Below are 13,403 nucleotides of genomic sequence, written 5' to 3'. Positions count from 1 at the left end.
AACTCTCTACTTCGAGAAATTAGAAAAGCAAACTCAGAGCAAGTAGAAGAATAGAGATAATAAAGACAAGAGCACATATCAAAAGAATTGGAGATAGCACAACAGAAGAAAATCAATAAAGCACAAAGTTGGTTCTATTAAAAAAAAACAATAAAATTGAAAACCTCTAACAAGACTGAGAAAAATAAAAAGAGAGAAAGATGGGTGACTCAGTCAATTAAGCATCTGACTCTTGGTTTCAGCTCAGGTCATGATCTCAGGGTTGTGAGATGGAGCCCCCCATTGGACTCCATGCTCAGTGCAGAGTCTGCTTGGGATTCTCTCCCTTTCCCTCTCCCCTCACCTATTTTCCTCCCCATGCATGCTCATGTGCTTGCTCTCTCTCTCTCTCTCTCCCTCTAAAATAAATAAATAAAATCTGAAAGAAAAGAGAGAATAATATAAAAACCACCCCTATCAGGAATGAAACAGATAATTCATTACATGTAACCTGCAGACATTAAAAAGACAATAATGGAATATGACAAGCAACTTTATGCTGTGAATTTAATAACTGAGAAAGAATGGACCAATTTGTCAAAAACGCTATGTTACCAAAACTCAACCAAGACAAATATATAATCTGGATTGCCCTAGAAGCATTAAATAAGTCAAAATTGTAATTTAAAAGTTCTCCCAAAAGGACATCTTTAGGCCTCATTGGTCTCACTGAACAATTTTACCAAACACTTAAAAGAATAATTAACACCAGTTCTGTAAAATCTTTTCCAAAGAAGGGAAAAAGGTAAAATATTCCCCAACTCATTTCATGAGGTCAGTACTACGTTAACACCAAAACCAGACAAAGACAATAACGACAACAACGATATCCCTCTTGAATCTGGATGGAAAATCCTCAACAAAACATTAGCAAACCAAATCCAATAATGTGTAAGAAGAATTACACACCATGACCAAGTAGGATTCACTCCAGCTATTCAAGGCCAGTTCAAGATTTGAAAATCAGTCAGTGCAATCTGCCATATCAACAAGTTAAAGAAAAATGATATGAACCTATCAACTGAAACTGAAAAAGCATTTAACGAAATCCAAAGCATATTCACGGTAACTGCTGTCAGTCAGTTAGGAACAGAGAGGAACTACCTCATCTTGACAAGGATCATCAGCAAAACCCCACAGCTAATATTATACTTAATGGCGAAGTACTGAATGCTTTCCTTCTAAGATCAAAAACAAAGCAAGGATGTCTGCTCCCACCACTCTTACCCAACATACAACTGGAAGTTCTAGCCATTGCAGTAAGGCAAGAAAATGAAATAAAAGACATACGGATTGGAAAAGAAGTAATAAGCTTCCTTCTATTTGTAGATGGCATGACTATCTATGTAGAAAATCCCAAAACATCTACAAAAAAATAGTAAAACTCATCCTGGAGTTCAGCAAGCTCACAGGATCGACACACAAAAAGTAATCACATTTCAATATATTCACAGGGAGCATAGACTCTCTCTAGATTATTTTTCTTTCTTTTTTTTTTTTTCTAAAGATTTTATTTATTTATTTGACAGAGATAGAGACAGCCAGCGAGAGAGGGAACACAAGCAGGGGAGTGGGAGAGGAAGAAGCAGGCTCATAGCGGAAGAGCCTGACTTGGGGCTCGATCCCATAACGCCGGGATCACGCCCTGAGCCGAAGGCAGACGCTTAACCACTGTGCCACCCAGGCGCCCCTCTAGATTATTTTTCTTAAACTGCATAATCTGCAATGATCTCAACAAAATTTCGATAAAAAAGACACATTGCTGTCTGGCAGGAAAACCCACTCTGACTGAAGACCCACTAGGTATTGAGGCACTAGCAGAAAGAGACCAGGTAGAAAATACAGATTTTTGAGGGGTTATCCTGAAACAATTTCATCACAGGTAGTATCACCAACTCCCACCCTGAACTGGTTCTCTTAACATGCCCTCCATCCCTCCTGCTGGCAAAGGCAGCCTCCCGCCAACGAACTTGCCACAAGAGGGAAAACATCTTGGGAAATTCAGAGGAAGAGGGCCAGTTTTCAAAGGACAACTGAGGACCAGGTAGTAAATTAGAGCTTGCATTACAACTGGAAACAATTGTAAAAGTCACATTCTGCTTTCTCTAGCCTACAGTAGGCACCCATAGGTGCTGACTCACATGCACAGAGGAGAAACAAGCCCTAAGACTGTGTGTGATCTCTGTCACACACAGCAAGGACAGCCCACCGACACTAGCCAAGCTCTAGTAACTGGCTCCTCCCAGCTATTCTGTGTCCCCTAGCCTCAGTGTCACGTGGGAACCTGTTAGGGATGCAGATCTCAGGCTTCCCCAGGACCCGCTGAATCACTTGAACCGCATTTGAACAAAATCCCACCTTATATTCTGAGAAGCTCTGTCTTCCCGCTAGCAGTCTGCCGATGCTCCTTGAGTTATAATAGCTCTCATCTATTTCCACGTGGAGTTGGCATGAGCTGACTATACCTAAGACAATCTGGGGGTAGTCCCTAACGTCGATCAAGGATAATATATTACCAAATTGTTGTTATAAAAAATCCATTTTCATTTCCCCCTAATGGCTCTTTATGACACGGCCAGAATTTGAGAGTGACCTGGTGACCACGCAGCCAAGCTGCCCTTTGGGCTCCATAGCTGAAAGCAGTTTGATTGTCTGGGCAAATTGGGTCTTTGAGAGCCCTGAGCTCAGTTATTCCTGGAGAGAAGCTGGGTCTTGGGGCAAGGGAATGAAGACATTACCAAGCTAAAATTCAAGTACTAACTCCGCCTAATTTCTAGCCATTTCGAGTGTTCTGTAATTTCCTGCTTCTGATATATAATTAACACATGACCTTGTTTTTCCACTCTCTCCAAGTTTCACCATGCACCTCCTTATCAGCATGATTCATCCTGATCCTTTTATTAAACCTCTGGAGAGAGGCGTCAATTTTTTTTTTTAAAGGTATTCTGGGCAGCATTCTTAGAAGCTTTGCATTTTTTAATCTGACCTCTATCACACTGTTTAAAATCAGCCCGTGACATTTCCCAAGATTTCAGCTGGTGTTGAGAGATTTGATACTGAGAAAACATAAAGAGCTGATGCTTTCTCCCCAACGGTGTTTAGTTCCCCCAAAGAGAATGCACTGGTCTAATCCACTTTGCAAAAGAGTTATGTAACTTCTAATTATCCTCTTTCTCATCGTTAAGAAAAGAGGTGGAAAAAAGAGAGTTACCAGCCAGTGAACAGTGGATATTGACCCAGGGATGCTAAAAATACGGCAGAGCTGGATATTATATTCAAGTTGCCCTTTTAGTGAGCACAGAGCACAAAATAAAGATGGATCAAGGTAGTAGCAGTGGGACGTCCCCAGTTCCAAAGGTACTCGGTTCCAGTAATCACAGTGTGGGATCGAGAGCACTCTCCGCCTGAAGCAATATTGTTCTATCAGTGGGAGGAGGGCAGAAGTCTGCCTAAGAAGTCTTCCTCCAGGAATTCACCCCACCCCAAGCACCTTGATCGCACCGCCAGGGCAAGGAGCATTGTTAGACCTGAGTTTCACAGATTCCCGGCACAGGTAGCATTCACTCCTCAGGCCACATGATGGGTTTACACAGGAGAGCCTGGAAGTCAGCTCAGCAGAAACTTGTCATTGCCAAGCAATGGAAGACCTCCTACCAAGCACAGAGATTATTCAGATGTACCTGGCGTGAGCCGCTTTACCTGTTTCAGATATAAACACTGTCAATTCTGTTATTTTTCCGAATTGGTGCAGGGCTGCACGTGCCCTCGTTAGCTGGAAATCAAGCTTTTCACTGTCGAATTCACAAGACCAAACCAAGTCCCACACAAATGATCCAAATTTTCTCCATCCTGGGGATGGCATTATATTCCAGAAGCCTTCCATTGTTAGACCATGCAAAAGAAAACTTTAGTATTGCATGGAGACCTGGGTGTTACATGCAAACAATGAAACATTGAACACATCAAAAACTAGGGATGTCCTGTATGGTGACTAACATATCATAATAAAAAAAAAAAAAAGGAAAAAAAAAAGAAAACTTCAGTGGGACGGATGGTGCTGTCCCTTCTCCGTGACATCTGCTGCTCCTTTGGGCTGGGCCAGCTCCCGGCTAGCACCGCGGTGGTACCCAGGCTCACCCTCCACGTTCGGGGCTCTTGCGTCCCTTCGTGTTCCTTGGCAGCCCTTCCCAGCCATACCCCTCACGCCGTGGCAAAGAAGCTCTGAGCTGCCAAGATCGGGCCAGAGGTATGCAGGCCTTTGGGACCTCAGGAGCATAAAGGAGGCTGAGTTATTTTAAAAATGCAGACTCGCAGGGTCTCCCCCAGAGTTTTCTGAGTCAGTGCGTCAGGGATAAAGACCAAATACACATTTCTAGCAGTGCCGTGAGGCCCAAAGATGCAGGTTTTCTGCAGAATGCAGGTGGAAAACCCGGCCTTATGACCTGGCCGGAAGCCTCGTAATCAGCCCAGACGTCGTCCTCTCTTTCGAGGTCCTCATGGTGGGCTTTTCCTGCCAGCGAGCCTGCCCGGGCACTGGGCCACCCCACTAGACCTCCAACAGAATTTCCCCACCGGGTGTCCTTTCAGGAGGAAAGGTCTGTGGTTTCCATCTCCCCCACTTTTTAAGCCAGGACTCTTTTTTCCCTAACACACAGGCACACACACACACACACACACACACACACACACACTGTTCTTACGGAAATAAGAACCTTCCATGAAAACTTTGCCAAGTAAGAGGCATCCTGACTCCCTCTGGCAAAGGGACATTGACATAACCAAGAGCACTGACCTCATACTTCACAGAGCAAAGGGGACCTGCCCCAAAGTGACTTTCTATCTCTTTGTGAAGGGAAAGTTCTGGAAACTTCCCTCCTTAAGCAACAACAGAAGAGTAAGTGTAGACCCCATTTCAGGCTCACAAAGGTGTGGGTCCGTCCTTACCTCACTCTCCAGCCCTGCGTCGCCCGCAGCCCTGTAAGCATCCGGAGGGATGGGCCAGGTCTGTCTTGCTCACTACTTACCCCGAGCACGACTCAGCAGTGTTGGGAGCAGGGGGTGGGGATGGACAAACATGTTCAATCTAACTGGAACCCCCTCGGACAATCACACAGGAGGCACCAAGCGCTCATTAGCAGCTGTGTGCGGTCCTTCTCGGAGTCCCAGGATCTTCTAATAAACGATGGCACGTCCTGGCCCCTGGGGTTGAGTGGGGTCGGAACCCTGGTTCCGGCCACTGAATTGTGAACAGAAGGGAGGAGTGAGTGTCGCCTGTGGGACATACATTAAATCTCTGGGGTGAGACTCTCCAGGACTAGCTTCCCCTCCGGCACAAGCAGCTGCAGCATGCAGGGGGCTGACTTAGCCTGAGTCCCTGTGTCACTGTAACAAGCAGAGCCTCCTGTCGGCGTGTCCTGCCCATGAGAAGCGTTGTCGTGCTGCTTCCCTGCTTGCGCGGACTGCTGGCTACAGCGGCATCGCTGATCCTGTCCTAACTGATGACACGCCAGGAGCTGGACAGGGCAGGGCGTAGGGTCAGGAACTCAGTCCTGCAGCCGGCAAAGAGGGGGCAGGCGCTAGGATTTGGGCCACAGTGACCAGTCTAACCAGTGTAGGTGACGGGGACGCAGTGGGCTGGCTGTGCGACAGGCAGGGGGCCATGGCTGGCCCCAGCCAGGGATGCAGTGCTGGCTGCCCATGTGCTGTGTAGAGAGACACAAGGACACCTGCTCCCCCAATCTCTCCAGCCACCTGGCTCTGCTTCCAAGCCACCGGCCAGGCCCATCTCAGCTCTATAAACCTGCCCGTTCTCCCCTGCAGCCCCTGCAGCCCCAGACAACCCTTCAAGGACCTGTGTTCCGGAGAATCATGTGACAGGTGGCTCCTGAGGTTGAAAACAGTCAGTAATCCAAGGCCTTCAATGTTGATGCGTCCTTTCTGCTTCTACCTGTCCCATTAACTCATTAACTTGTGACGCAAAGAATCCACTCCAGGCACGAACACGTGGCCTTGGAAGGCAAATGGCATTCAGCATCATTACCCCTTCCCGGCCTTCTGGTCTTCTTCCTCTCCCCCTTATCCTGTCCTACCTGCCTCCAGGCCACCAGGGCGCTCCTTTTCCCTTCCTTTTCCTTCCCTCGAGGCTCTGCCAGCTCCTCAGACGGGCTACATGATGTCTCTAAGCCTTTCCTCCCGTGCGGCCAAACCCAGGCCCCTCACGTCTAATCCAGCCCCTGAGGGCCACACTCTGTAAAGCCCCTGGAACTCAGAAGATGCTCACAGATGACCCGCAAGGCCTTCGGTCTCCTGAAGGAGCCACGACTTCGTGCCCGTGGGTGAGGGCCTGGGGCCCGGGGAGGCCAGCGCAGCCCCCGGGCTCTGCCCTCTAGTGGCTGGGGCGCGTACAGCGCGCACACTTCGGAAACTTGCTGTCTATTTTCCCTCTGCAGTTCAGGGAGGGGAGCTCTGAGTGGGGACCATCCTCTCAATAATTTACCACATCTATGCTTGGAGCCGGCTCACTGGAAGCTAATCAAAAGAGAAGTTTCTCTTCCCTCCTCTGAAAAAACTGTCAGACATCCACAGCTAGGCTCGAACGCCTTTCACTCCGCCCCCGGGAGAAGCTGGCTCCCTTTGTCTCTACGCTCTCTGCAAAGGGCTGGGGGCAAGGAACGCCCAGAAATGCCAAGACCCATGGTTGCCGGTGCTAGTTGAAGCAAGTGATAAGTTTCTCTTCCTAAAAAAATATTATTTATTCCTTTGTGTTCTCCAGTAACTCTTAAAATCCTACTTAACCATCCCTTTTCATTACGAATACCCTCCTTAGAGTGGAGGAAATTACAGCTCATTATCTTGCCTAATTTGCATGCTTCCCAATTACGTACCTAGTGATATAAAACACAAGAATACAAATGTTTAGTGGCAAACAATGATTTAGGTCTGGTCTAAACAGCTTTCTTTATTCTCATCACCGGTGTAATCCTCTCTCTCATTACCAGACACAAACAGGAGAGGAAATCCATTTTGGACAATGGAGTTATAGGTCTTTGGGGGGCTCTTTCATCCCCTAAAGCTTCACACCAGGGAGAAGGCATTCAGACAAAGACAAAACCCACACAATACAAATACCTCCTGGCTGTTCATTGGAAACTCAGATCTCTCTGTTGCAGGAAGGATTTTTTTGCTCCTAGCCTCCGTTTCCCTAGCTCTGCAGCCCTGAAAACTCTGGAATCGAGGACGAGGGGATGCTTTGCTGGTTTGGACTGCCACACTAAGTGGAGGAGTAAAGGAGACAGGGCATGATCGTCCCTGAGCCACAAAACAAAGGAAACCGCCTGCTCTGTATCCTCACCTGCTGAACGCACCATGGAACACACGAAGGCCACTCTGACCCATCCGCCACCACTTCCTCCCCAGCCCCCACACCTCCCCATTCACAGCCCGGGCCCCACAACCCAGCACCGCGCTCACATCGACACAGCCAGCTCCCATTTCCCCTCTCCTTCTCTCTGACCCATCTCACCAGTCTCCAGCTCTGGAACATTCCACAGGTCTGGCTTCCCAGTTTGACATGAAACAACCCCTCTCCAAGGCCATTCATGCCCGCAGCCATGTCTACTCTCCTGTCTTAGGTGGGTCCTCAGTGTTGCTTGGCAGACTTTTTCCTTCTTTTCCTTCATCTGTCACCTTGCTCTCCACCACAGATATTCCAGAAAGTCACCACGTGAAGTGCGCACAGGTATATTCATTTTGTAGGACTGTCAGACATATGGCCACACACCAGGTGGCTTAAAACAACTCATTCTCTCCCTGCCCTGGAGGCCAGAAGTCCAAAATGAGGGTGTCAGCAGGGTTGATTCCTTCTGGAAACTCCGAGGGACGAGCTGTCCCGTGTCTCTTTCCTAGGTTCTGAGGTTGCCGGCCACCCTGCGCGCTCCTTGGCTTGGGGACACATCCCTCCAATCTGTCTCTGTCTTCACATGGACTTCTTTCCTTTATCTTCTCTGTGCACCAGCCGAAACGTCTCTCTTCTTACAAGGACACACTGATTGAGTTATGGTCCATCCTAATCCCGTGAGACCTCATCTCAACTTGATCACATCTGCAAAGACCCTGTTTCCAAATAAGGTGACATTCATAGAGACCAGGAGTTAGGGCTTAAACATATCCCTTTGGTGAGGGGTGTACAATTCTACCCACTACCACAGATGCCCAGTATTTGGAAGCATTTAATAAATTTTAGCTTTCTTTTACAGAAATCATTATTGAACCTCGTTATCTACCTCACTCCCATCAGATAATTTGCATTTCCTTCCCTAGAGGAAAAATCACAACATATGAATTCTCAACTTTCCATTCCTCATCCATGTCACTACCCTCTCTGCTCCTGTTTCCCAGGGGCCCCTTCGTGTCTCCAAGGCTAGCCGTTCATCTTTGTCTCTTCTTTATCCCTCATTTCCTGAGTCTACTGGAAACTGACCTGACATCTCCTTGATTAAAAATCCACCCAAGTTACCCGTTACCTCAATGAAATATCATTCCTTTAGAAATTGCTAACATCCAAGTGCTTAGTAAACCAGACTCCTAGCCCCACATGAAGATCATCTTCCTGGGCTTTCCCGAGGCGCTCAGAAGTTCCCTGCCCCTCTTGCTCCGACATGCCTAAAATTGCTGTGGAGGTCCACGGCCATTTTCCTAGCATCTGGCGACCATGCAGGAAGAGTCACTGCATCCTGGAGAAGCACTCCTGATGTTGGCAGGCCAGGTCTGAGGACACAGAGTGGGTCTTGCAGGACCAGCCAAGGGGCTCTCTGCCTGCATGCAGGGTAAAAATAAATGCGAGCCAGCAGAAGGTGGAGGCAGAGTTTACTGAAGGTAGAGAGAGCGAGCAGGTGCAGACAGAGTGTCCCGGAGACTCAGAAAGGAAAGGAGGGAGTCTCACCTTTTCTTGGGCTCTGGAGGTCTTTGATGAGGATCGTGATCCAGTGTACGTGTCTTCTCTGGCATCCAGGAACCTGTTAGAACAAAAGACGAGGGCTCGGGTGTTATTCCTTGGAACCAGGGGTCTTGGCATTGAGATGTCTAGCACCGGTGGTCTGGGGTATGCGTTGGATGGATTCCTCCGGTCATGCTCACCTGGCCCTTCCTTAGATGCTTCCTATTCGAGAGAAATCATTAGCTCCTTGTCCTCTACAAGGAGGACATACACGACTGCATGACAAGGCATGTGTAAAGTGGGGGTGCAGGTCCTAGCAAGAACAGAAAGAGGAAAAGGAGCAAAAGGCTGATTTTTAAGGAGTCCTTCAGTTTCTCTGTCTCACTACTTCCAAAGAATCTTTAGGGGCGCCTGGGTGGCACAGTCATTAAGCGTCTGCCTTCGGCTCAGGGCGTGATCCCGGAGTTCTGGGATCGAGCCCCACGTCAGGCTCTTCCCCTGGGAGCCTGCTTCTTCCTCTTCCACTCCCCCTGCTTGTGTTCCCTCTCTGGCTGGCTGTCTCTCTCTGTTAAATAAATAAAATCTTTAAAAAAAAAAAAAAAAAGAATCTTCAGAGTTTCTGTCAGTGAGGTGGGTTCTTTGACCATTTCTCTGGGACCCATTCATCAATACACTGTGGGAGCGTGTTGAGTCTTCCAAGCTTCTGATTGGTCTAGCGCACATCTCACAAGCATTTAGGCCACAGTTAATGGTAATCTGTATAACATTGTCAAGTGGCTTCCTCTGGATTCTATAGGCCTTGAAAGCACTTCATGAAGTTGGGAAGGACTAGGTGTGCACATGCGGTCAATGGAGGGCCTTGGATGGAGCAGGAGGCCAGGGGTAAAGGGAACTGCCAATGAGTAACTGTCATTTTGTTTCTCCCAAAGCTGAATAAGACAAGTTTTTGCAAACTCTAGCTCAATGAGCTTGACCCTGATCCCAGATAAAACGTTAGAATGTATTATGGAAGGATTAGTTAATGAATCCCAAATAAGAAAACAAGGAAAGTTTCCCCAGCCACACTCATTTCCTTCCGCGGTGGGGTCAGTAAGGTTTTAAGAGGTAGATGAAGTGGCTCAAGATTCATCCTGGTGTGTCCCATGGTCTCGTCATTCCAAGTGATGTCATCATTCCAAGTGATGTCATCATTCCAAGTGTCCGGCAGCCTCCAGTTGGGCACCTTCAGTGATGGGAGCTCATTACCTCCTGGGGTAGGTCATTCCATCTTATAGTGGCTCAGATTGCAAGGAGATGTCTTTTTTTATTTCCCCCTTCCATTGAGCCAAAATTGGGCACCTGGAGGCTTCTCCCTATTGCTATTAATTAAGGAGTTAATAAGTCCGTCATGTAGAGCCATCAGCACTGTCCATCAGCCTGACATCAGATCAGCAGTGTTGGCAGCCACATCGCTTGGCGGATCCCTCCTGAGCTTCCTCTCAGCCAAAACATCAAAGGCGTTTACATGTAGCAGAGCGAAGTCATGGACGCCATACCTTCTGTGTACTGTTGGGTTTGTTCGATGCAGGATCTGCCATTATGTGTTGAATTTTCTCATATTCTGTTCAGCTTCAAGCTCTAGCCCAGTAGATCTTGATTAAGAATGGGTGCCAGAAGCTTCTGCAGAGCTTTCTCAAAATACAGATGTCTGGTCCTCTTTTCAGACTAAATAAGCCACATAATACCGTACAGAGCGCCCACAGGGAGGATGGAATCTTCTCTCCATTTGCAGGACCCAAGAGCCCAGAACCCACACAGCAGTCTGAACAGAAGGCTGCACCCACTACACAGAAGGTCCTGGATTAGCGGGGGAGGTGGGTCCAAGATACATGCTTTTACTGTTGTTACTATTATCCTCTTGCTTCCTCAAGCTGATGCATTCCAGAAAAGCATGAGTCATTAAAATTAAAACACAGACAACAAATTAGGGAACAATGCATGCAATAAGTGTAAGAAACAAAGAGCTAATATTTTCATACACTCTGAGTTCATAAATGTCAGAACAGGGGCGCCTGGGTGGCACAGCGGTTAAGCGCCTGCCTTCAGCTCAGGGCGTGATCCCGGCGTTCCGGGATCGAGCCCCACATCGGGCTCCTCTGCTATGAGCCTGCTTCTTCCTCTCCCACTCCCCCTGCTTGTGTTCCCTCTCTCGCTGGCTGTCTCTATCTCTGTCGAATAAATAAATAAAATCTTTTTAAAAAATAAAAATAAAAAATAAATGTCAGAACAGTGGAAACCCCAGAGGTAAGCATGCTAATGACTTTAATAGATAACTTACAAAAAGGGAAGTAGAAACGATGAGCAAATATGGAAAGAAAGTCACAAGGTGCTGGGTAATCGAAGAGATGCAGAATTAGACAACATCGGGATTGTTTTCAGAGTCGTTTTTTGTTGTTTGATGCCGTGCAAAGCTCCATCGAGCCCTTTCTCGCGGGCTTGGCAAATGACTAGCAATCATTTTCGCTTTGGGGAAACATCATCCAGAGGAAAAATCGACATTACAGAAAGCATTTATGCCCCAAATGTTAATTTTAATGATGTTTAATAGTCTTTTTAAAAAGTTTTTAATTGTTTTTTATTATGTGTTTTATTTAAATTCAATTAGCCAAAGGAATAGCCATCATTAGTTTCAGGTGAAGAGTTCAGTGATTCATCAGTTGCAGGTAACACCCAGTGCTCATCACATCACGTGCCCTCCTTAATGCCCATCACCCTGTTACCCCATCCCCTACCCTCTCCCCTCCGGCAACCCTCAGTTTGTTTCCTACAGTTAAGAGTCTCTCGTGGTTTCTCTCCCTCTCTGATGTCTTCCTAGTCAGTTTTCCCTCCCTTCCCCTATGATCCTCTGCACTGTTTCTTATATTCCACATATAAGTGAGACCATATGATAATTGTCTTTCTCTGATTGACTTATTTCACCCAGCATAATACCCTCCAGACTATCCACGTCAATGAGAATGGTAAGATTTCATCCTTTTTGATGGCTGAGTAATATTCCATTGTGTATATCTACCACATCTTCTTTATCCAACCATCTGTTGATGGACATATCTTTTTAATAATAGAAAAATGGAAATAATCTAAACAACCAACACTAGAGGAAGGACTATGCACATCATGTTCATATCCTGCAGAAAGCTTGCTATATTCCCAACGCCCAGGTCTCTACGGTTCTCGACCACAGTGCACCGTGACTACCCGTCTCGTCTGGGGCTTCTTCGAGGCAGAGATGCTTGTACTTATCTTTCATCCTCACTACCAGCTTGGGGCATGACTAGATATTCAATAAAGTGTTATTAAATGAATAAGAACACAATACATACCGAATAACCTGTAACTTAAAATAATAATTTAAGTGTGTCATATAATAACAAAATGCTTATGGGAGGATGTCAAGTGGAAAGTCTCAGTATTTTTGTAGTCAGAATCACGGAGGAGCTCACGTCGATCAAGGGTGTTCTGTGTTAAGTGCAATATATATATAATTATGTACTAATATATATATATTTAATTCTTACAATGATCTTTTGAGTTTCCATCTTTTTAAAGAGATTTTAAGGTAGACAGCATTTTTATCCCCACTCTACTGATTAAGAGCCAAGCAAGCCTTGGTGAATTAAAATACACAGTCAAGGGGACACCAGCAGGAGGGTAACTGGGGCACATACGCAGGCTCTGTGATCCTGTCTCTAGAACATGGGCATAATTACGACCCCGAAAACCTGCACTGAAAACGCATTGAACAAAACTCACCAAACTGTTAACCATGATTGTCTCTGCTTAGCAGGGCGGTAAATATATACACACACACACACACACACATACATTTTCAATATTGATCTCCCATGACATTCACATTGGGAAAAAATAATAATTAAAAAAAAGAAAAGGGGCAGTTATGTGGACTTGTCCTCACTGTAAAATGAAAACCTGGCTTAGAACCCACCCGAGGGCCCTGTAGGCTGAAGTATTAAAAAAGGCCTTGTCACCTGCTGTGTCATCTGCCAGAGCTGGATTACCTGGCCGACAGATCGCCCCTGCATTTGGGGCGCCAGAGGAACTGTGGCAGCAGAACCAAGAGAAAATTCTAGCTTGAGGAACTTACCCAGGAGTCGGCAATCTAGAAAGGAACTATATGAATGTCAGAATGCACGTCGGTGCTGCTGTGCTGTTTGGCACTGTCTTCAATGACAGTAGGCACGCAGGGACTCGTCCCCCCAGTACTCGGGATTTCTACATGTCTTTACTTGGCAGGTGACAGGTGAGCATTCTGCAAGGTGCTGTCACAGGTGGGCTTTGAGGCCAGCTGAGAGTTCCAGCACACTCAGACATGGAGGCTGTATAAATAAGACCACAGAGGGAATGGGACGAAGGGAGGTTTCCTGTCAAG

The sequence above is a fragment of the Ursus maritimus genome, unplaced genomic scaffold (genome assembly GCF_017311325.1).
Source record: "Ursus maritimus isolate PB19 unplaced genomic scaffold, ASM1731132v1 scaffold_1, whole genome shotgun sequence".
In the NCBI taxonomy this organism is placed as follows: domain Eukaryota; kingdom Metazoa; phylum Chordata; class Mammalia; order Carnivora; family Ursidae; genus Ursus; species Ursus maritimus.
This window is presented reverse-complemented; position numbering follows the sequence as displayed.